This window comes from Anser brachyrhynchus, assembly GCF_964034855.1.
Source record: "Anser brachyrhynchus genome assembly, chromosome: 3".
NCBI lineage: Eukaryota > Metazoa > Chordata > Aves > Anseriformes > Anatidae > Anser > Anser brachyrhynchus.
In genome coordinates, this window is record NC_137696.1 from 65,902,530 (window position 1) to 65,925,965 (window position 23,436).

The following is a 23,436-nucleotide window of genomic DNA, read 5'->3' on the forward strand; positions in this document are numbered from 1 at the left end:
GCAATTAACTGTTTTTTGTTTTTGTTTTTTAATTTCTTTTTTTTTTTCAAATTCATACGAATTTGTTTATATTTGCAGTCCTCCAGTAAATTCTTTAACCAACAGGCAATTATTTGGAATAAGGCATTCCTCCAATTTATTTTGAATGGCTTTATACACATCTAAAGCATTAAATGAAAACCTCTTTTGTTTAGGAGAATATAACAAGCAAGATTCTCTAAACTCCAAAAGCATTCAAAGCAAAAGCAGGAGACAGATTAATAGCGAAGGATAAATTTCATATACCAAGGTCAACTGTTAGAAATGACAATAAAGTATATTGCAGGGCATCTGCCATACTCTCTCCCATATGCTTTCCAGGCATATTCAATGGAAAGGGTATGCACATTTGCCCCTCTTTCAAACAAACAAGCAAGTGTCCTTTGTCTCCTGCCTGAATGTGCCAAGGCTTCTGCAACTTTTGACTCCCCCTCCCTTCTCTCCTGCCTCCCCAACCTGCGATACTGGAATGTTTTGGCCACAAGGTTAAGAAAGATTCCCCCATTCATCACAACCTGCCAAGCACAACAGGGTCACAGTCCCAGCCACAGTCCTGCCGCTTCGCTAATCTGGCCTCAGCGCAGGCATGAAACTTCAAAGATTTTTTGCCACAGGCAAAAATTAGTTCTTATTTGCTTTAAAATCCGAGTATCAATCAAGTTAAACTGTGCTTCAGTGGAGCGAACACTCTGGGAGCTCAGAGGAGCGCATACATTTGGTGCTCAGTTCTGACTCTAATTGAATGCAGAGCTCACCTGGACGAGCAGCACAAATACTTCAAGTGCCACAAAAACTTAACCGCGAGATAATTCCTATTATCCAAAAAGCAACCTCTGGTAAAAAAGAACTGTTCAAACATGCATGCAAGCATATGAGAATAGATATTTGTGTGTGTAAATAAATATAATACATACAGATTCTCTGTTCATGTGAAACCATTTCAAATTATTTTCCCTTCGAAACTTTTTATTATCAGTTATACCAGATGATCAGCCAGAGTTATATAATTGTAAAGCTCAGTTAATGACCTTTAAATATTCCTGAAATGAATTTTGAAAAACAATTACGGATTTACTATGAGAACACACAGAGAACTTTGCTTTAATATTTAGTAATCAAATCTTCAATTAACTATAGCTAAAATAATAGTATATTCTACTATTCTGGGATACTGCCTACGACTGTTCAATCCAATACAAACAATAGAATAATTACACTTTTAAATCAATCCAGGTTTTTCAATATATATTTTAACTGCATCCTTTTGGAGATAAAAAGGGATTTGTTTAAAATGAGCTGTTTAAAAACCTTCACATTTTCTTCAGATATATGCTTATAACTGGTTATTTTTTAATTGTGTATTAACTCAGGGCAATGAATAAACATTGCATTAAGTTGAGAAATAAACTGCATATGATACTCAAATATTATATTTCCTGTTAAGGCAATAGAGAAATGCGAATTTTTGCATTTTTCCAACAGAGTAATTGAAAATAGAGTTCATAAAATAAAACACAAAAATAAGTAGAACATTAACCAGAACATTAAAATCTACAAACAGTTCACATATTTTTTACAGATAAATATAATACAGCCATGCTCTCTTTAATTTTAAAATACTGAAATGATGTATTATGTTAAAACTTTAACCATTCCTAAATTAACATTTACCGAATCAGTTTTAAAAGGCAAAGATTAAAACTAAATAAAGTGCTAAGTATTTCCTAGATTCTCCCAAAGTACACATAACTTTAATAACATTTATGTATAGCTACTTGCAAACAGAAAACAAAAGATTTAAAAAATATGTAATAATGCAAATAGGAGACAGTATGTAGTGTGTTTTTCTTATGTTTCCTCTATTTTACAGTATCTTCAGCCATTTTTATCAAATCCCCATCTAAGTTTACAAATTAACATGGACTTCTAATTTTTTGTAGCAGATGAATTAGCTTCCCTGTATGCACACTCAAATGTGCATATACATGCTTGCATGATCATACAAACAAACAAATATTTCCCCAAAGCCAAATTCAAGTTCTTTTGCTTGAGATTACTATATAGCTACATGGCTGATGCTACTTGATTCACTGTAGCATTTAACAAGTTCTGTTACACAGTTCAATAAATTCAAAATTATGTTGGAAAAATCCTTCGGTGAGAACTGTGTTTTTCATTCAGGAATTTAAAGTGTTCCTTGCTTTATGTATCTTTTCAGAATTTACATTTGATTTACCTTAGCAGATAAAGACATTACAATGGAAAAAAAAGAAAAAAGAAAAAAAAAAAGGTGGTGAGACAGTTAAAAGCTGCTTAGCTGAAATGTATTTCAGAAAAGAGTGAGCAGTCCAAGAAAAGAAACGTGTAATAGGATACTGCTACTTGCTGCTCACCAGACCCCAGAAACAAAATCGAAGAACTTATTGGCTGTAATAATTTATCATACCTTTCTTCAAACAGGTTCCCTAAACATTACAGTTCCCTATAGCAGTAAATCAGTTTTTACAGACGGACCAAACTGGGCTGCCCTTTCTCCTCTAGCGCGCTGTTTGCTTTCCTAGGACAACGAAACGCTGCTCCCGGCACAAGCCCCCTCCGAGCCTCCCTGAATGGAGCAGACATTTCAGCAGCCGGGTGGTTGTGCCAGCTCACGTCGTGGCCCCCTGCGCACAGCATGGCAGCAGCATCGCTGCGCCCTCCTGCTACACTGGCTCAAAGGCAGAAAAAAGCATTCGGGTGCAACAGCAACGCGTGCTCCCACACTCCCTGGTCAAGGAAGTTTTTAATCAGAGTTTGTTTTTAGAAAAAAATGAGCTATGTAATTACAAAACCCATTTAAAAGTTTGAAACAGTCACAGTGCTCAAATAGAAAGACACAGTGCCAACTGGCACATAATGCTACAGAGATATAAAGCGTGCTTTAAGGGCGCATTATTTATTCCAAACTAATGCCTAACCAAGTTAGAAATGGACTAAATAGACTGAAATGTAGTAGTAAATTAAAATCTCTATTTGCCTCCACAGTTTTTCAGTTTAGGGCTAACCAATTTCAACTCCGCTCGTCTAGGCACCTGTCTCAGTACACTAGCCTTTAAGTGTCTCTTACAATGATGTTATTGAGTAGCCCAACCAACAAACTGCCTAAAGATTTGACAAAATGTGTCATTCACAGCATATTACAGAACAACACCCTTCATTTCTTACAGCACTTAACAAGTTACCTCCTGTGGTAATAAAGAGCTGCTCCCAAAAGAGGAAAGTACTTGAGGGATTCGGACAAATGACTACCTAAATTACGGTACACCACAACCACTATTAACAAATACATTGTTCTAAAACAAGTTTGAAACTGCTACTATAGAAATGAAAACAAAAACTCCTTTTCAGAATAAATCCAACTGCACAATTAATACCCACTTACATTTCCCGTTGTATCACTGAACAATTGCATCAGTATCGCAAATGGAAATCCATCATAACCTTACCTCATTTATCTCCGAAGAACAGAACCAAATTCCCCAAATTTGTGAAGTCACCAGGACACACACACAAATAAAAGAGTGTCTGTGGTGTTCAGCACTAATTAACTTCCACTGTTCAGCAGCTAAGGTGTTCAGACAGATTTTCCAGACAAAAACCTTATCCACCGGCCAGCTACGACTTCCTAAACTCAGAAATACTGAAGACACTTTGTTCTTCCCTGAACTGTCAGACCAAGCCTCACGCAGTCAGATTACTTAAGTTAACTAAGAGGAGATCTGGATAGTAAACACGCTTGGCTCTGTCCAATGGCTTTCCACACCCTTCTGTTTATAGTAAGATGACTTGCATTCAGAGGTCACCCCATCAACAGCTCCTGTCTTTCAGTGGGTATCTAATGTGCTGCATTTATCCCAAGGCTCTTTTAATGAAACCACCTTCCCAGTCCCTGCTCGCCTGCTGTCGCTATGACACATCTGCTCCTTATTGTACCAAGTCCCATTAAGTGTTAAAATAAGGAGACCTACCTGGGCATATATCCTGCAAGTAATACAGATATTTATGAGTGCTAACCTTGTCTGTGAATATTCACAAAATAAAGTCTTTTTTAAGATCAAAGAAAGAATTTTGCCGGTAACATTCATCTTGTGAATAAAGAAATTCAGGAGGGAGGAAGATGGATGCCATTGTTTGATCTGGACTTTAAAACTTTTACAAATACTCCCCCAAAGGATAATGCCTGTGCCAGATAATATTTACTTGAATATGTTAACATGCTGGAAACAAGAGACGAGGAGTGTCCTCGAGCTCTGCTGCAAAATGACACACAGCCAAGGAAAACAAGGGTCAAGTGCCAGGACCCCAGTGCAAACACCAAGTCAATTCTATGCTGAAAGAATACAGGGAACTGATTGCTCTTACAAAACACAGTAAATATGCAGCAGTGTACAGACCACTAGCTCTCATTTTTGATGCACACAATATGCTACTGGTTACTAGTGTTCTGCGATCCAGCTGGCAACTGTTATTTTCTTCATATAACACTGCAAACCAAAAAGGCAAAACCCAAGCTTACATTTCTTTACTGTACTGGAAATTACTCATCACAACAGCTGTATCTAAATAAACTGTACCTTAAAATGGGAACAAGAACATGGTGTTTAGCATTTTTCTTTGTAAGTCCAACGTCCCATAAAAATAAGAATTGAGAACCATTTCCAAATTTCTACTGGTACTTTGTTCTTCACTTCTTAGCCATCGGACAACACTCAAAAGTCAGCCTTGCTTCATGGGGAGACATGGAACTGAAGATGGCACTCTCTCCCCACACAAACCCAACCTGACTGCTGCTCAGAAATGCTCTTTGAGTGAAAGTTACACCTGCAGCACATTTTCGGCACCAGTTTTTGTCACCACTACAACATCCAAATGACAGATAGCAGCTTGGCTCTGTTAAAGCTAATAAAACATGATTGATGAACTGGGCTAGAAAGCTACGTCAGTTCAGATTAGGATATTTGTGCCATCATTTGACAGGTCCCACACTTTATTATTAGAATGGACTGTCAGGACTTTAAGAGCCACTAATAAATACATCCATCCAGATCCCTCGATGCCTTTTTTGTACCTAAACCTATTTAGGCAGTTTAAGTGCAAAAGATTTTTAATTGGAAATTTTGCTTAATTTTTATAAAATACTTGTGTTTAGGAATACAATATACGTCCTTAAACAGGTGCCTGTCAGCTGCTATTATCTCATGCTCTGAAAGTCCAAGTAATCCTCATTTTACTGCATTATGTGGTATAATAAAGGCCCACCTCTTTGACAATGAAAACCCACTGGAGCATACATAAAGAACTGGGGAGAGCATAATCAGCTTTCAGATGTTGTTTTTGACATTAGCATTGGGCATAACCTCATTCTTAACTGCTGAAACAACTAATATGTCAGATGTTAAAGTTTGTTAATGCAAGACTGCGAACAAGCAATTGCTTATTTCACCATCAAAAAAGGGAAACAAAGGAAAAAGCAATCATGGAAAATGCTGCCAAGGAAAGACTGAAAGCCACGGGACAGATACGAACAATGAGTTCTGCCATGGAAAACCTTGGACACTGCTCAACAAATTGCAGAGTCATCACAGTAGTAGATGATGAATAAAACGTGCTTCTTCTACCAGGCATCAAGGCAGAGGAAGTGCAGCATGGTTGTGGATTCCCCAAGTATTTCAGGAGCATGTCCTCACCCCCTTCATACACCTTTGTACACAGGAGGTCTTCAAACAGTGGCTCCAGAGAGGAGGAGGCTCACTTGTCCCCCAGCCCCCCCACTGCTTTACCTCTGTCCTCCTGAACTTCCCCATCTCCTGCCACAGACCAACACTTCTCTGCTCCCAGGAAGGCAAGGACCAAGGAAATGACCATCAGTCTTCCTCGTTTTCCCAGTAAAGCAAGATAGTTCTGTCGTTTCACAGACCTGTGTGCCTGACACCAAGCTATACTCTTAGACACTTTTAACGGTAATGTTAGTTTATCTCATTAAAGAATGAACACAGTGGTGGTGACAAAAGAAATAAATCAAAACCATAATTCTGTGCACATAGCAATACTGTCAAAAGATGATCAGAGAAAATCATTACATCTACAGCAAAACATTCTTTCTTTAATAGACAGGGAAACCACTGTCCCAGCATCTCTGTGACTAATGAGTGACTTCATTCACAAGTTGAGATCACCAAGAGGGGAGCTGTTTTCTATGTACACATAAATGGGGAGTTTCTTTGGGCCTTTACACCACCATTCTAAGGACACAAATATAAAAGAAAGGAACATTAAGCAAGAGTATTGCAGATATTAGTGAATTTAAAAAAAAAAAAAGTATTAATTTGAGAAAATATGACAGCATGAAATGTTAAGTGTTTTGAATTTCTCAATTAGTTCTGAAACTGAATGTGTTTGGTTTAGGGTCGCAGTAATGAAAATTGCTTCAGATATAATTTGATGTTTCTTATTCTGTAGTTTGCTTTGTACATTGCCGTTCACTGCTTGTCAGCAATAGAAAGAATACCAAAGCGAAAGCCAGTGCTTCTTTACCTTTTACATAGTCACAAACTAAAAAACTGTTCAGGACTAAATAAGCTTCAGGTACTGTTACATCCACATCTTTCCAAACTAATAAAAATAGCAGGGAAGGTAAGAAAGATTTCTCTACTAATTTTTTCTCCTTTTTCCTCTAGGTGGAGAAATTGAAGAAAAGGAAAATGCTTTATTTATATAAGCAGTAATCACTTATTCAGATACTGATGGGAGCATATGGTTCCCTTGAACGCAATTTTGCCGTTGCTTTTTTTTAAAACTATTCCTTCAGATTTCATCATATGATATGTGAAGTACTTCTCAAGATACATTAGAGGGAAAAGCACACGACAGCAGCAAATTTTGTTGCTGTAGAGCAAGCCTGTCTAATGCATTTTGAGAGCCATCACTACTATTTCACATTTTGAGTCAATACGGTTTTTGAGCAATACAGTGATACAACTGATGACAAATGAATGCGAGGAGAGCACTTTTTGAGAAAGGGCTGCTTATGAGATTTTGGTTTGGTCAACAGTTTCATAATTAGAGATCAAATTCAATGCCAAATAAATATTTTAGTGGACTCTGATCTTGCATTCAAAGAGGGTTTGAAGGCACTTTGATCATGAGAACTGTGCAAGGCAGTGACTTCGATCCCCCTCAGGGCCTCTTTACATTTCCCTGGCTGTGGGACTGGGTCTCACAGGTCATGACAGGCCCTAGGGGTATGAACCTCTAGCCAGGCTGGTCTAATGGTGCCTCAAACCAGCCCAATTGTGTCAAAAAAAAAAAACAACTAGCTCAACTGCTTTTAACTTCTTTGTTTGTTCCTCTTTTTAGCTACAAACTGTTGGAAAAAAATAAATTCTCAGGTCTGAACTGCCATGCTTTTTCAATAAATTTAAATTAAATTTACATTTATAAACCCCTCTCAGATGCATTTGTCATCTCTGATCTTTTTTGTTTGTTTGTTTGTTTTGTCCAAAATGTTTATGTTGCAATTCCACAACACCTGATAGACCTCATAGGAGGCCAAACTATCCTTTGAATTGCATGTCACAATTGCCTCCTACCTTCTACAGGGCTTGTTTGTAAAAGCAAGGGAGATAAATAAAATCATCAACATTTTAACAGTTCTATAGATAGGTGATATTGTATTTGTTAGACTCTGGTCACAACTAAAGCTCTGTTATGTTATACCTACTTAACATCTTGCAACTCATGGAGGAAAGTTCAGTTTCATCACCATCCCTGTCTCCTTCCCTCACTTTATTCCTCTCAGCCTTGCAGAAAGCAGCTTCTCAGGTCCAGAAAACAAAACAGCAGATGTCAAGATATCTGTGGCTGGATGTCAAGATATGCCCTTTTTTCATTATTGGACTTTTTTCATTATTGACATTGTTACCAAAACCTAAAACGCTTTCATAAAATCTCAAAAAAATTTGAAAAACAGTCAGAAGCTATCTAAATTGCTGAATTCGAAGTAGAAATAGATATAGCAGTATATCAAATTTACAAACAGTGATAATGGGAAAAGTTTACTAACAACAACAAACCATAAATATTTGAAAATACATTCCCAAAAGAGCTTAAAAAATCACTTTAAAAAATTGCCTGTTTTTTCTGTACTCACATTTTCCAATTTATTTGTACACTCTTACATGTAACTTTGTAAAACACAAGTATACATCTTCATGTCTTTAACTTGAAATATTAAGCCTTTGATATTAAGCATTTAACTCAAATCATTAGTATCATAAATACAACAAAATTGTCAAAACTGGAAACAGTATTTTTTGCCTCAGCATCTCCACCTCATTTTTTTTCCATTGATCTCCTCCATGAAATTTTGTCTAAAAGTACTTACCTACATCTTAATCTCAGGGGGCATTTTAAGAGACTCTGTATTAAATCAGAATTAATATGAAAGTAACTTGAATTAAAAATTTAAACTGTAATTTAAAACAAGAAAAATCCTGAACATTTCAAAATGTACATAAAGTTCAAGGGACAAATTATATGAAAAGAGTTTTCATATAATTTCTCCTAAAGGGAAGTTGTCTTGTAACACTTTACCTAAGGCATTAAAGGTAAAAATAATTTTTAAAATGAAAAAAAAAAAATGTCACGACATTTTCTAGGGCCTCAGTAAAGATCAGTGCTGGGCATACAAACTGAAAGTTTAAAATCTAGTTTTTCCTTATGGCTCTTCAGAGTCAACTCTAGTATAATCTTCAAAGTTTATTTTATGACCAAATAAAAAGTTTATTTAAATAAGTACAGGAGAGAAATACAGTCATGTGAAAGTTGGGAAGAGGATTTTAAATTTTTAAAGCAGATCCTAAAAGCTGCAAGGGAAATAAGAGGCTGAATTGTTGCGAGTGTTTTGACTTGAACTTCTGATTAACAGACCACAATTTCTATCATTTTCACCATTATGACTTCAAAGACACTTGTTAAGAGTGTTTGTTAGTATTTTACTGCTCTTAGTCAGGCCTCAATCTAGATAATATCCAGTCTGAGTAGACAAAATGCTATCCATTTTTCTCTCTCTCTCTTTTTTTTTTTTTTCTCCAGATGCTTTTCACTACTTGTACTGAGCATTTTTTTTAGCTATTGCCCTGCTCCTGCAAGGCAACCAGCTCTCCTTCCTCTTCCCCTTCACTCCTCATACATGTGGCTATTTTATTGTACATGCACAGAAATAATGGTTTGAGGAATGGTATGATATATTTTTCAAATAAAACAAGGGCTCTATCCTTGATTTAACTTACTGTTTATTTTGAAAGCTGACTGGCACCTTCATAATTGCCATAGGCCTCCTCACCAGAAAGCTAGAGCAATATCAAGCCCAAGGTAACTAAAGCAGGGATTCCTAAGCTGCGGTATGCAAACCACTTCAAGGCGGTGCTCTTGTGCTGGGGCAGGCAAAAGCAGGAACAGCAGCAACAGAGCCTGACCTTTCTGGGCACAGTGCTAGGATTCACACTGTTTATTTGTGCCTGGAGCAAAGCCTGATGTGGTAGGGGAAGTGCTTTTTACATGAGGGAAAAGATGGTGTTTAGCTTCTGACTTGGGAGACACGGGAATTAAGGAATGGCTGACTCACCCTGAAAAAGACTGTCCATAAATGACTGTTTTCTAGCAAGTAAGCTCTTTCAGCTATCACTCAAATGGTTCAACAAAAGCAGTGTTTTCACTGGTGTCGCCTCCTTTACTAGGATTCATACAGAAGTATGGAACAAAAATGTGGTTGCCTTTTTTTATTTTATTATGAACTTTCAATGCAACATGATAAATTTTTATATGCATTAAAAATAAACCAACACAAATAAGGTACTACAAAAGAAAAAATAAATTATAAAAGCTTGTGCAGTATCCCATTAAACAAACCTAAAGAAAAGCTCTCTTTGGGATTGAATGAAGTTTATCTTTCATATGCTGAGAGAAGCCAGCCACATTACAAAAAAAAAAAAAATGGTTTTAATTGCATGAAAAAGTGATCCTCAAGTAAAACTTAATGGAATACATGAGCTACATAGGATATTACAGGGAAAGTTCTTGGTCTTCTCCATATCTAGGTGTGGATATTCCAGAAAGACACCCAGCCTAGCTGGGTCAGTTAACCTTTCAATATCCTTTAAAAGTTCGAATGAAAGCTAAAATAATAAATACTATTTCATGTACAAAGATTTGATAGATCTTTCTGCATAACTACATTTAAGCTTGAAGTCATCAATGTGTTAATAAAGAACCCATACTCTGAAAGTACTGCTAAGCAATGCTGCTGATTCTTTACAGATGACACTGTAACTGTTGGGCACCTTAGTATTCCATATATTTAAAGTGTGCATGCATTGCTAAAAATCATCCCTTAGAAACACAATTCTAATGATATTTTACTATAATTAGCTAACTATTTTCTTATTTATTTTCTTTCTTTAGGGTAAGATGTCCATGCTTTTCCCATAATACTTTCATAAGGTTTGTATCAAACACGGTGCTGATAAATTCATTTCTTTGAATGTATATGTTCTTCTGTGTATCAAAGGAGAACTTGCACAGAAGTTTCCATTTTTTCCTTTGTTTGTGTTGGCAGCTTTACCAGTGGGAATTGCAAAGAATTTCACAGCCTGGCAAAGGGAGGAAGTGACATCTCTATATCCCCAAATTATCCAGCTTTCATCAGTTTGCTCCTTTTTCTGCTGTGCTACACTATAGGCTTTTATTTCTTTTTTTTCTTCAGTGACAGCCTACTGCTTAAATAAAACACAGTCCTCCCTTTTTGTAAATTTATTAAATACACCCTTTGCTTTAAACTACTGTATCCTGAAGTCTAAGTTCATTTTTAAGTCCTCTGCAACCCAGAAAAGATGTGGGGGCATATTACGCTCTCTGGACAAGCTCATCAGCTTGGTGTGGAATGCACCACAATAACCAAGAGCACAATTTGGCTTTTGGCTTCCACAGAGAGTTTTGCCAAAGCACCCTTGTATTAAGCTGATCACCTGCTAAACTCTACAAGCTTATAAAATTTATAAAATCACTTAAAATTCTGTACTGCTTCATATGCAAGAATCCTATAGTAATTTTCAAACATGCAGATTTAAAAATAGAAATGCAATGTTATTAATGTCCATTTATGACAATACTCTCCTTTACTGCAGTGTCGATCTAAAATTATCCATGACATACTACCAAAATTTGGCCCTTCCTTTATCTTTTGCCTGGTATTTCTATGTATAAAGTTTTAATTTAGTGATTTTTTTTTCCCTCATCAGACTTGCAATTCTACTACAGTAAATAGTGTTGTACTGTTGTGAGAGCAAAATTTGGATCAGGATAGAGATTTCAACACCTCTCTACTCAAAAATATAGTATTTCAGAGGTTTTACCACAACTTCAAAGGTGGATCATCTTACAAGTGACTAGTGCTGGAGAGCAAACATCCTCCATCATCATAACCAATTTTTCAGCATCAGCACAAGCTGGTGGAAGAATAACTTGGATTAAAATCATGATCTCTGCTTCTGGATACAAGTACAATAGCGTAGACAAGTTGCTTCTCTACATGCTATTTAGATTTGCATATATAAATGAAGAATAAAATATGTCAAGAAATACTATGATTTATGATAATTTAGAAGCTTTAGTAAAATCAGGTTATTGTTACTGTTATGAAACATTAGTTAAAAAGTGCTTTGAAATGGATAACAACAACAACAAAATAAATAAATAATTTTAAAAAACTATAATGATGTTGTATTTTGTTTTTATACCTATCAATTTATTTCTTCCCTAAAACACACCTCTAAAAAATATATTGCTGCCTAAATAAGAAACTTAGAATTCTGCTTCTTCAGATGGGCTTTTGATAATTTCCAATAATTGAATAGTACTTTTTTCAAAATAGAGAATAAAATATAGAAGCTTCAATGACTTTTTCTATGGAGAAAGAAATGAACTGAAATACACAAAAAATGAAAGTATTTGAGGAAAACCTAGTTACTTTTGCAGGTGAAGAAAACTTCTTTCCAAACGGGAAACCAAGAACCAAACTCTAAAGGAACACAGACAAAAAACACGAATGGTATTTCCTTGTAGTACACCAAAACAATTTTTTCTCAGTTTTAAAGATAGTGTAGCGATTCTTGTCATTGGTAGAATACAGATATACAGATAAAGCTTTTTCTTCTCTGTCATACAGACACAACTGTAGTTTGCCAATTTTTAGAATATAAGAAAGCATTTTGGAGATGTACATTCAGGCAGCGTATTTCTTTTTAAATACTGGTTTCTAAGCCAGTGAGAGTATTTGACACAAACTGTAAAAATGCTTACGCGTATGCTTATCCCTTCACACGTGAATTGTTTCATTGGTGTTAATAAGATTATTCAGCGTGCAGTTAGGCATATGTGTAAATCACTACCTGAATGGAACCGAAACTGGAATATGGTTAAGTTTCCGTCTGATATTTCAGGTCTATTCTCTTTACCAGATTTGTAATTATTTACTGTTCTCAAAAAAAAAAGACATCACTTGGTAATGTGTGTAATTAGAAAGGAGACTTACACAGCACACATATTTCTAGAGAGCTACAAATACATTGAGATATTATTGAAAAATATATATAGTGCATAAAAATATTGCTCCAGAGATTTGAAACAACTCAAACACACACATACTCATTCAAAATGAATCCACTAAAAATATCTTCAGTTTTAGCTAGAGTTCAAGGGAATATTAGAAAATACTAAGAAATCTTTTAAATATCTCGAGGTGCAGAGCAGAGAGAGGAAATATGCAAGCTAGTAACTCAAATACCAAACTGAAGTAAAGCACAGTTACTTCACTACAAGAAAACTTCTATCAGAGTGCATGGCATTACTGGCTGCCAAAGCCATGTATGCAAGATTCATGCTGATTTGGCCCAAAAGAGTCACATCTGGACAGAGGCAGGGCCCAAGCAAATAGCACCCTGTTACTAAATATAACTCTAGTTCTGCTTTCTGTCCCTGCTGTGAGCGTCCAAGCGCTGCATTACAAGCACTGAGGAATAAAAGGCAGTTTCAAACCCATATTTTAAAAAATTAAATGAATGCCTGACTGTGCCTGTGCAGAAGGATGGGATAAAAAGAAAGGGAGTTACAACTGAAGTCCTTTTTACACAAGTATCTGCATGACAGGGGAGCAGAGAGAAATTGGCAGCAGAAGAGGGAATTTTTTTTTTTTTTGCCCAGCGAGTGCTGCACTCCAGAGCTGGCTGATAGCTCAGGATATCAACCACGGTATCTCTGCCTTCAGTCTCTATTACGAATTAAATTACCAGATGAGATCTTTGGGCTGTACAGTATACAATGACATATTTTTGGAAGTGGGCATTACTGACTATTTTAAAAGTAGATACAGTCTCCCCACTGTACAGTGTAGTTATGGAATAACCTGCCATTACAAGGAGTTCAATCTTACCTTTATTCTCCATTGATTTTTTTCCTGTGTGAAATATACATATTTATATCTGGACAAATCAAAACTAATTAATATTTGTGGATGATCTTATTTTTCATGAAATAATCTGAGTCATACAAAACTCAAGTTTTAGCCTCCACGTTCTCTAGTGGCAATGAATTATAAACCTTTATTATGTGTTGGTAGGAAAACATTCCTTTTATTAGTTTGAAAAATATTTCAGTTTCTTTCAATACTCCCTAAATTGCAGCACTTGACTTACAATCCCTATCCTACGCATTACTGAGTATGCATTTCTACAGTCACCTGTCAACTATATTAGCCTCAGTCCATAAAGAAGGGTTGGGTTTTTGAATATCTTTATTAATTTCCATTTCTCATATCTGAATTCCATAGTTCTTCCAAATCCATAGCAGGTTGACAAACAGAATTTAATATAGAGGGCAAATTTCCCTCCCTCCCTCTGTGTGGCAGCACAGAAATACTGGAAGAGTCTCAACACCAGACACTGGGTAACCTTAACATAGATTTTGTGTGAAGCCCCACTTTAGGGAACTACAACATAACTCTACTCCTCCTACTTTTTCTGAATAGTTAACAAAGATTAACAGCCCAATTCAGGAACTTGTTCATCCCGGAGACTCTTTCATCAGGAGACACTGAAAATCAAGACCCATTTCACCGTTCCAGAGGCCACATCTCTTCATTGACTCACTTCTAGCTTGGGTTTCTCAATGGGGAAGTAGGTGGGATGAACCTGAATTTGGGTTCCCTAAATATCTATATAAATTTAGATGCCTGAAGCAGTGGTGCAAACTCTTTGATTATTGTATTTAAACAGATGATCAATTTTGTAAGTTTAGCCCAAGATTTTTCTACAGTTAAGAAACCCAACACTGGAGCCTCAAAGCTGACACTTCATTTCTTAGTTACACAAAATCTAAACTTCTGGTTTCTATAATAAGATTTACCATATAGACGAAAAGGGAGTGACGACCACAGATTGCTAGGTTAGTTTTGCAGTCTCAGAGGGACACATTGTTTCAGAGTTGCTTATTGGGAAAGGAACACAAATAAGACCTGGAAGTGCACCAAGTTTTAGAATAAATGAAGCAGATCAAAGATGAATTCTGGGTATACAAGTAGTTTGAAACAGCTATTATCTCAATAAAATACAGAAAATCATATATAAAACAGAGATGATGGAATGTTTCAGAAGAACGTATGAATGAACAATTAAACCTTGAGAATTAGGAAAACATTAACTAATGTCTTTCATTTGATGCTGTGTGGCAAGAGCTTTCCACATGAAAAAAAAAATGTATTGCTTTTCCTAATTATTTATCATAACCTCATCAGCTTACCAGCACAGATAAAGATGAAGCCATGGGCCCTTGAAGATGGGAGATGGAGATTTTCACATCTCTATTTTTACGATAAAATAGTACACATTCTTAGATTTCAGGGGGTTCAAGAAATCAGCTGAGTTGTTCTGCAAAATTACTGAGGGTTTTCTGAGGGTTAGAAAGCAGATTCATATATATCTATTTCAGCTCAAAGGGAACTAAAACTGAGAATGAATATAAAGAGGAGCTATCCAAATAGTAAAAAGGGAGAAAATTACTAGTACAAAAATGTTGTATTATGCAAGATTCTTAGAAGTTACCCATGAATTTGAGAAAAAAATAGCACTGAAGAAGGTGACTGAAAAAAAAGATTTTGATAGGATACAGTTAAAATTCACCAGCCTTGAGAATAAATCAGGATAATCGTTACAACATAAAACTGGCTAACAAGAAGCATCTTTCAGATTTTGTCTTGATGTCTAGGTTATACAAGGTTTGAAAGTTGTGAAATTATGAAGAGATGACTCTTGTGATTTAGTGCACCTCCACCTTCAGGAAGTTGGTTTAAATGCCTATCGGAATAAAACTGAAAATTCTGCTGAGGAAAGGAGGCCTGATATCACTCATGAAAACTGTCCAAAGCTGTGATGAATATGGCTTTCTGCAAGATTGTCTTGCTACAGAGAGGGCCGCTTTCTTTAAAGTGTTCTTACAGTATCTTTAAAGACTCACAGAAATAATTAAATGTACCAAAACATTCCAAACAACTTGTATCTATCGTATGAAAAACTGTCAGAGAAGCAACATATTAAATGATATATACAGTTTAATATTTAAAAAAAATTGGGTTCACTTTGTGTTTCAAAACTTAAAAAACAAAAATCAAAACTTCAAAAAAAACTTAATCAAAGCATAATTTTAAAATATTTGTAAAATAGTACCTGTAATTTTGTCGGTAGACTAACAAAACTCTGAAATTATCGAGTTAAAAGGATTATTTTTAAATTGTGTTATTGAGTCTTTATTAAACATAAATGAGAATTTTTATTTTAATTTCAGACAAAAATAGAAAGAAAAACTTTTAAGTATAACTCAAGATTAAAAAGTTAAACTAAAGAATTATATTATTCAATTGCATTGTTTTACAATATACAATGGAGAAAATGTTGGCAATTGTTTTTCTCAGATAAACATTTTATTTTCACTTGCACAGAAATGAGTTTTCCAAGACACTGTTTCAGCTTTCTTTCAAGAGAAATCAAGTTTTTATAACTCTAACATAAAGGAACTCAATTAAGAATTGAAAAAGCAGGAAATTTTCACTTTTCCAAATCATAAATAACAAATCAAGTAAGAGAAGCTGAGCTCTACCAGTTACTTTTTGAAGTCCTTTGGCACAGAGAACATCAAAGGTGTCCAAGCAGGAAGAAACCTAATTCTCAATTCAAACTCCTTTTTTCTTTTTTTTTTTTTCTCCCAGAAATCAGTACTTTCATTTGTAACACCTTTCTGTAAAGAAAAAATCCTTCTGTATGCCTTTCCATACCTTAATATATCCAGGTGGTATTGAAAACCTGTCCCAATATGATGACTTGTTCACTTTGTAATTGTGATTAATAATTCTCTTGTATAATAAATCCTTTAGTTGTGCATTAAGATATTTTTTATTTATTCAAACTACTTAAGGTAGTTTTATTTCAATTAAATAAATTAAATGTTTTTTCTGAAGTTGGGTGGAATTCTGATTTGCATTCAAACTGCAGGTTGATCTGAATAATGAGTTTAACTTTAAATTTTTATCAAGTAAAAAATGCAGTTTCCTTAGATCTAACAAAATATGAACTGAGATTCAGAAGCTGCTGAAGTCCATAAAATTACGTTAAAGACAATTATTTCCCCAAATACTTATTTTTCAGATGCCATTCAAGGCAAACCCATGTTTAATGATTAAACTGTCAATGACAATGAAGGTTTCTAAAGAATAACAATTTTAAAATGCTAATAAACATAAAGCAAGCAAGCAAGCAAACAAACAACAACAAAAAAAGATAACTTTATTTTTGATGGGTAGTTTAAATCATGGTTAAAAATGGTGATTAAAAATCATATGGTCTTAAACCAGGCAACTCTGGGAAGTAGAAAGGCTTGGATTAATTCTAAGAAATTCATAGGCACTCATAGGCCAGACCCAGCATACTCTGAACTGTCTAGGAAACGTTTCTCTGTTAGCTTGATTTTTAGTCTCTTGACTCTTGGGCTGTCAAAACAGGCCTTAAGAGCAAAGAGAGTGAGTCTAGAATTGTAAAGCAGGTAAATTTATATCCACATTCATTCACAAAATTTAAATTACATCTTTCTATGCATTATCTCTGAATTTGAATTATTTAAATATGTTTTAGCTTATAATGACATTGTTAATAACTGAACAGTCAGGAGAGAGGCTAAACAGGAAACACAACTAAAAAGAGCACGAATTAATAAGTTAGTTACCCACTGTTATAGTAACTTACACCTTCTTCTGGCTCTTTGGTATGTAAATTAAATGACTGAAACCAATTTACATTCATATGTATACATCAGAAAGCGAGTGGATATCTAGATTGGCTGAACTTACAAATTCCAATTTCTTGGCAAGTTAGATATCTCATCTTAGATCTCCTTATCCATTTATACATTAGGAAATGTGGATAAACCAATTATAGAACAGACACAGACCCAATCAGATCAAAAGCAGATCAGTATGCAAGGGTGATAAGACTAATGAAAACATCGTTTCGAATGGGATACTTTAAACTCAGTGGGAACCAACTAGGACTTTGGAGCATGGAACAAAGTATAAAGAAAAAAGTCCAAATGCACAGGGTTTATGTCCACTTACAAATTGTGGGGAGCAGACATTTCTCTGAAGTTAAGAAAAGGCTAAGTTAATGGCCTGGGGGTAGTTTTGACTTTCAGCCAATGCAATTAGGGTTCTGCAAATGATTGTGGCTGTCCTGCCCAGAAGACTACCAGAATGTTCTACAGAGCTGTGCTCTTCCAAGTAGATCATGTCCAATTGGCCAAGGTTTAATTTTGCAATTTAACAATGATATTAAACATTTGTCCAGATCTCAACATATGCTTGCAGAAGGAATGGGATGGTATGTTAAATATATAAAGACTAGCCAGTATTACCCTCCAATCTCTCATCTATTGAATGCATCTGGGAGAAGCTGGACAGAACATGAAAATAAATCCACAGGCCAGTGAAACACTTCTCATTGAAAAATCTCATTTAAAGCTCGAAATGAGTTGGATCAGTAGACAACTTTGCAAACATGCGGGTGTGTTTGCACACCCACCCTCAAAAACAGATTTCCTAACATCTGCCAGGCCACCATGCCAGAAGTGAGTTTTCTCTCTTCTGACTGGATAGTAATATTTTTACTTGTAGCTGTTGAACAAAATATTCTACATAAGCTTTGAATAATGAATCGTTTGAACGCATCCAAGTGTGTCTGTGTGTGTGAGAAATAGTGACTCTTCTTTGAATGTTTCCAGCCTGCGTTATAATACTCAACTCATTCCAAAGCCTACAGCAGTTACTTGGAAGACTGCTCTGTGCATCAGTGCACTTTGGATCAGCTCCTGGAGAACAAGCCCAAATTTAAGTTTGATTGCAATGTAGAGATATATGTAGGAATCCAACTAACGCAGGTCAGTAAACCTGACTGCTAATATACAGTGGAAAATTTTGCTCTGCCACAGATTGTCCGGCATTTTAACAGAACACAGTGACAAGGGCTGACTGGCCAGCACCGGGGAATTTACAACACTGAGCTCAGTTACTCAAAACTAACTGACACGTGCCCTTCTAGTAAGGCATGGGGTATTCAGTTTGGAGGTACATGCGGATCCCAAATGAATACAATCTGTGTTAGCATCGTGGGTCATGTCACATTCCCAGAATTGAGGTAGGGACATGCAAATAAGTTTGGATAAAATCATCTCACTCCAGTCAGGCTTATCACATGAGCATGGGCTACCCTTGGTTCTACAGAAGGCAAAAGCAAAGCTGAGGGGAACCCGTCGAGTGAGGGTGGGGAAAGCAACCAGGTCCTGTGAAACTTTGAACCAAGACTGTTACAGAAGGACTGAAACTAAGGGGAATTTCATTGCTTAGTAGCATGGGAGAAACGTATACCAGAAAGTAGGACATGATCTGAAAGTATGTCCTGTGATGTGCTTGGGAGATCACACTATGCTCAAAAGCTTCTCAGATATGATCCCAGTTAAATAATTTTTATTTTTTTTACTGTCAACAACTCAGCTTCATTTTCTAACCCAACCTGAGGCGACAAGATACTAAGCTTGTGCACAAATCAGGATATTAATTTCCGTGAAAGGCAAGAAGGAAAGCACCAACATCTTTTGTTTTGGTATCAGAGCTAATTATGTCCTTACTGCAGCAAATGATGCTGGGGCATTTGCAAGTCTTTGCTTAAGAACATAAGGAGATCTGCTCAATATGACAGAAAGTGCAGTGAGACCAACATCCCACCTTCAGCAAATGCTAATAGGTAAACAGTTAAGAAAATGTGTAAGAACAGGGAAATCACATAGTGATACTTTCCCAAAGAATTGTCTCATCCTCCAGCAATTGTTGGACTAACCAAGGGACTGTCAGCTAATAGTGGGATCTCTACACATTAACTTTAACTGATTTCTTTTTAACAAGTAACTTTTTTCCATGATGACATCTAACCCCCCTTTTCAGCATTCCACTTCTTGTTTCCTATCTTCTAAGCAGAATTTTATCTATGTAAGAACCTGTTCTCCCAAGCCTGTTGAATCAAAAGCATTCCATGAAGAAGACTACTGAGTGCCTTTTGGTAAGGCATGAAGAACTGATCAACCAGATCTCCATCTCCTAAGAGAATTTTAAAACAAATGAGGCATTTCAATTCTTTAGTATTATTGCTTACTATTGCATAAGAGAGGAATTGGTGGGATAAGAGCTTTATTGGATAAAAATGTCATTTTGAATTAAGAATCAGAGTATCTAAAACAGATGCTATATGTCACATACATTGAAAAACAGGTAACGCTATGATATAGCAAATTTCAGTCTGCTTATTTTAGTAAAAGCATAGAAAGGAAAGGCTTCAAGAATCTGTCATGCTCCAAGCTTTGGTGATTATTTCTCAGAATCTTTACATCTCACTTTTAAGTGAGCCAGAAAATTCTTCTGGGCTGAGATGTTTCTTCCTGTAAGTAACCCTTTACAAAAAAAAATAAAATAAAATACTGATTCATATTGTATACTATAATTATTTATAACTTTTTTGACTTACACAATTATCACGTACAATACTTATAATTATTCATATCATATAGCATAAGCACCACAGAACAAATGATGCAGACATCACTGTATTACAAAAACAATAATGACCATTAAAAATCCGTGGAAAGTTGATAAAGAGTGAAAAGTGCCCTTTCCAAAATCCTCAGTACCTGAGAACAGTTATGGGGCATACACAAGAAAGTCACTGGGATGTGAACAATTCCCATTACAAATAATTCTCAGCTGTGCATAAACTGATAGTGAATCATGTCAGTCCATGATTTCTAGGCATATCTGCTTTTATCACTGTTTGTTACAAGCAACATAATGCCCTTATAAGGTCCAACTACTGTAACTATATGTTTGTATGTGTTTGGGAGGGAAGAATAAACAGAATCCCTTCCTGTTACATAACTAGCAGCATATAGAACTTAATACAAATCCCTTTATCCTTTCTAAGAAATCCACACCTACCTGTGTAGTTTTGTAGGAAAGAAAGCTTACAGAAAAGTGTCACAGGAACTGCTACCTTCTACAGTCACCACTGCCAATAAAGCTGCCAAATGCTTGCGAGAGAAGTGTTGTATGCCACTGAAGAACATGGTAGCTACCAGAACTACAGCATTTCAGCTTGACAAGGGACACAACATTGATGGAGCACCAGAGCTTAAATTTGAGCTCTGCGATTACAGATGGCAAATTCTTATCAAGTTCACCAGAGTTAAAATCTTTCTTTGAAGGCCTTTTTGTTTTCCATACCTTTTATTTCTACCTCCAGTGCCAATGGTTTCCTTTCAACACCTAAAGGCCACAAAGTACTGTCATGCCTCTTCACCAGCACACCCAGACTGAGCTGGGAAGAGATATTCTTCTGAAAATGACCTTGAAACTAACCCAAAATGGAATTTCCTCAAATTGGAGAGGAGTCTGTTCACATCCTTACTCATTCTCACATTTAACGAGGCTCAGGCATGGGCTGTGCCATCAGGTGAGCAGGCTAATGGTAGCCCACAAAAATTGCATTCAGGAGCTTAAGTATGTAGAAGGTTGTTACTGATACTACTCGGTATCAACAGCTCTGGTTCTAACTTTGGTTTTATTATTCTTTCTGAAGTAAGATAATTTTTCAACTTGAAAGCAAAGACAAAAAAGAAAAGCAAATACTCATGGAATGATGGAGCTAAAACAAATGACTATTCCTTCGAAAGGAATTCATATAGCAGGTAACATGTGCAGCCCAGGAGGCCAAAGAAATAATCATTCTGTGAGTAGTGAATAATCACCTTCAGCTCTATGGAGCTAGTTTGCATTTGGCAAGTGAGAGCACAGTGGTATTCCGCTCACTGATGGAGATAAAGGCAGAAGTGTTCACTCCACATGTAAGATGATCATGACAAGGCTCAGAGTGTTTGTGGCTGGTACCCACAAGGATCATTTCTCATATGCCAGCCATGCTTCCCAGATAAACTTATATTATGGCTGAGTCACAAAAGTCTCTATGAACAGCATTCATAATACAAATTACACTAAGGTAATCCACATGAAAATGGACATTACAGCAGAACAAGGGAAAAGCTGCATGTGTGCAAGCACATATATGCATATAAATATAGGTGTGATAGCACAGATGAGCCAAAGAATGGCACACTTTAAGCAGTCTTAATAAATTTAAACCTACAGTACTTATCTATAATGTATATTTCCAAAAATTAACTTCACTATTGTTAGATATGAAAAAAAAAAGTAGAAGTTAACTTCTGGAATAATGAAGGTCACTGGTTATACAATGACTGAATCAAATTAAATATTTAAACATTAACACTTACTCCTAGTATAGGGATGAATATTCTGCCTTTAAGCTTAAAGCAGAAACCAAACTCAAAAGAACAGAAAGAGTGACAGTGCAAAAACCAAACCAACCAAACCAATAAAAAAAAAAAGAAAAAAAAACATCATCACAAAAAGCACTGCTCTTCTAAAGTAGGTCCTTTCTCAGAAACAGAGCAGACACAGCTTCCATTTATTATTTATGGTGCCTTGTGCCCATGTCAGCTCCTTATTAATAATTAAAATTAATCTCATTAAGGCAGATTTCATTACAGGATAATTTAATTAAATGATGAATTGGCTCCCAGATGTCACCATTTGTGCCATCTTTTAAAAGATGTTGCTGATGACACAGATTTACAAGGTTTTAGTCCTAACTTGAGAAGCTGTATTATTTAACTCTTTTCTACATTTTTTTTTCCTCTTGCCAAGCAGGGCATGCAACCTGAAGTATAATTCAGGTAAGGTGGGATAGACATTTCCAAGTATAATGAAAGAGGTATATGTGTGTTGATGTGTGGCATGAGGTAGAATGAGGTCAGCTTTGAATCTGGTAAAAAGAACTTTAATACTTGTGAGGACTTAACATAAGAGTATTTTAAGTAGCTTCTTCTCTGAATCGTGAAGCAGCTGAGACAGCCACAAAATATTTCAGATTGGTATACAGAAAATTAATTTGAATTTCCAAATTCAGTGTGTAAAAGAACAGGCCACTGAGAGAGAGGTTGTTTTGTAAGAAATGCAAAAGAAATACATGTCTAATAAGGTTGTTTTGTAAGAAATAGAATAAACATAACAATGAGCAGATAGGAAGGCAAGTAGTGGCATAAAAATTCTGTGACAAAAGAGTTCAGAACAGTAGAAAGATGTTTTCTCTAATATTTCTCCAGTGTGCTATATCTCATATGACAGTTTACATTCCACAAAGCCTCACAGAACTTTTTAAAAGACTTCAGTGTAAAGAAAAATGAAAAAAAAAGTATGAAACTGAATTATAAGACCCATGTCAATGGGTGCATTTGTGGGCTAATGATGTTATTTTTAGGCAACTATATTTGCCTGCTCTTGAACTGCTGCATACTACTGTTTTCACAAACACGGTTTAACAGAAGCACAACATACATTGAATTTCATGATCACCAAACAATACTTGAATGTATCAGGCAGAGAAAACAATGCATAGCCAAAGTCTCCACTTCAAGCAGTATTCTTTTCACACCGTAGATTGCTCCCAATAAAAACGCAAGTTCTCCTTCAGCATTGAAAAGTTTTATACAGATACTTTTGATTAAAATCATACAAAACTGCCCAGGATACTTTGAATATTGAAGCTGCACCTCCATCAGGTGGCCCTTACCCATTCAAACCATATG

At 35.8% G+C, this 23,436-nt stretch overlaps 1 protein-coding gene across 5 annotated transcripts in view; it reads right to left on the reverse strand.

Annotated features, from left to right (window-relative positions):
* Positions 1-23,436, reverse strand: part of EYA4 (EYA transcriptional coactivator and phosphatase 4) — a 154,455-nt gene that overhangs the window by 86,369 nt on the left and 44,650 nt on the right. The gene's annotated exons all lie outside the window — the stretch shown is intronic.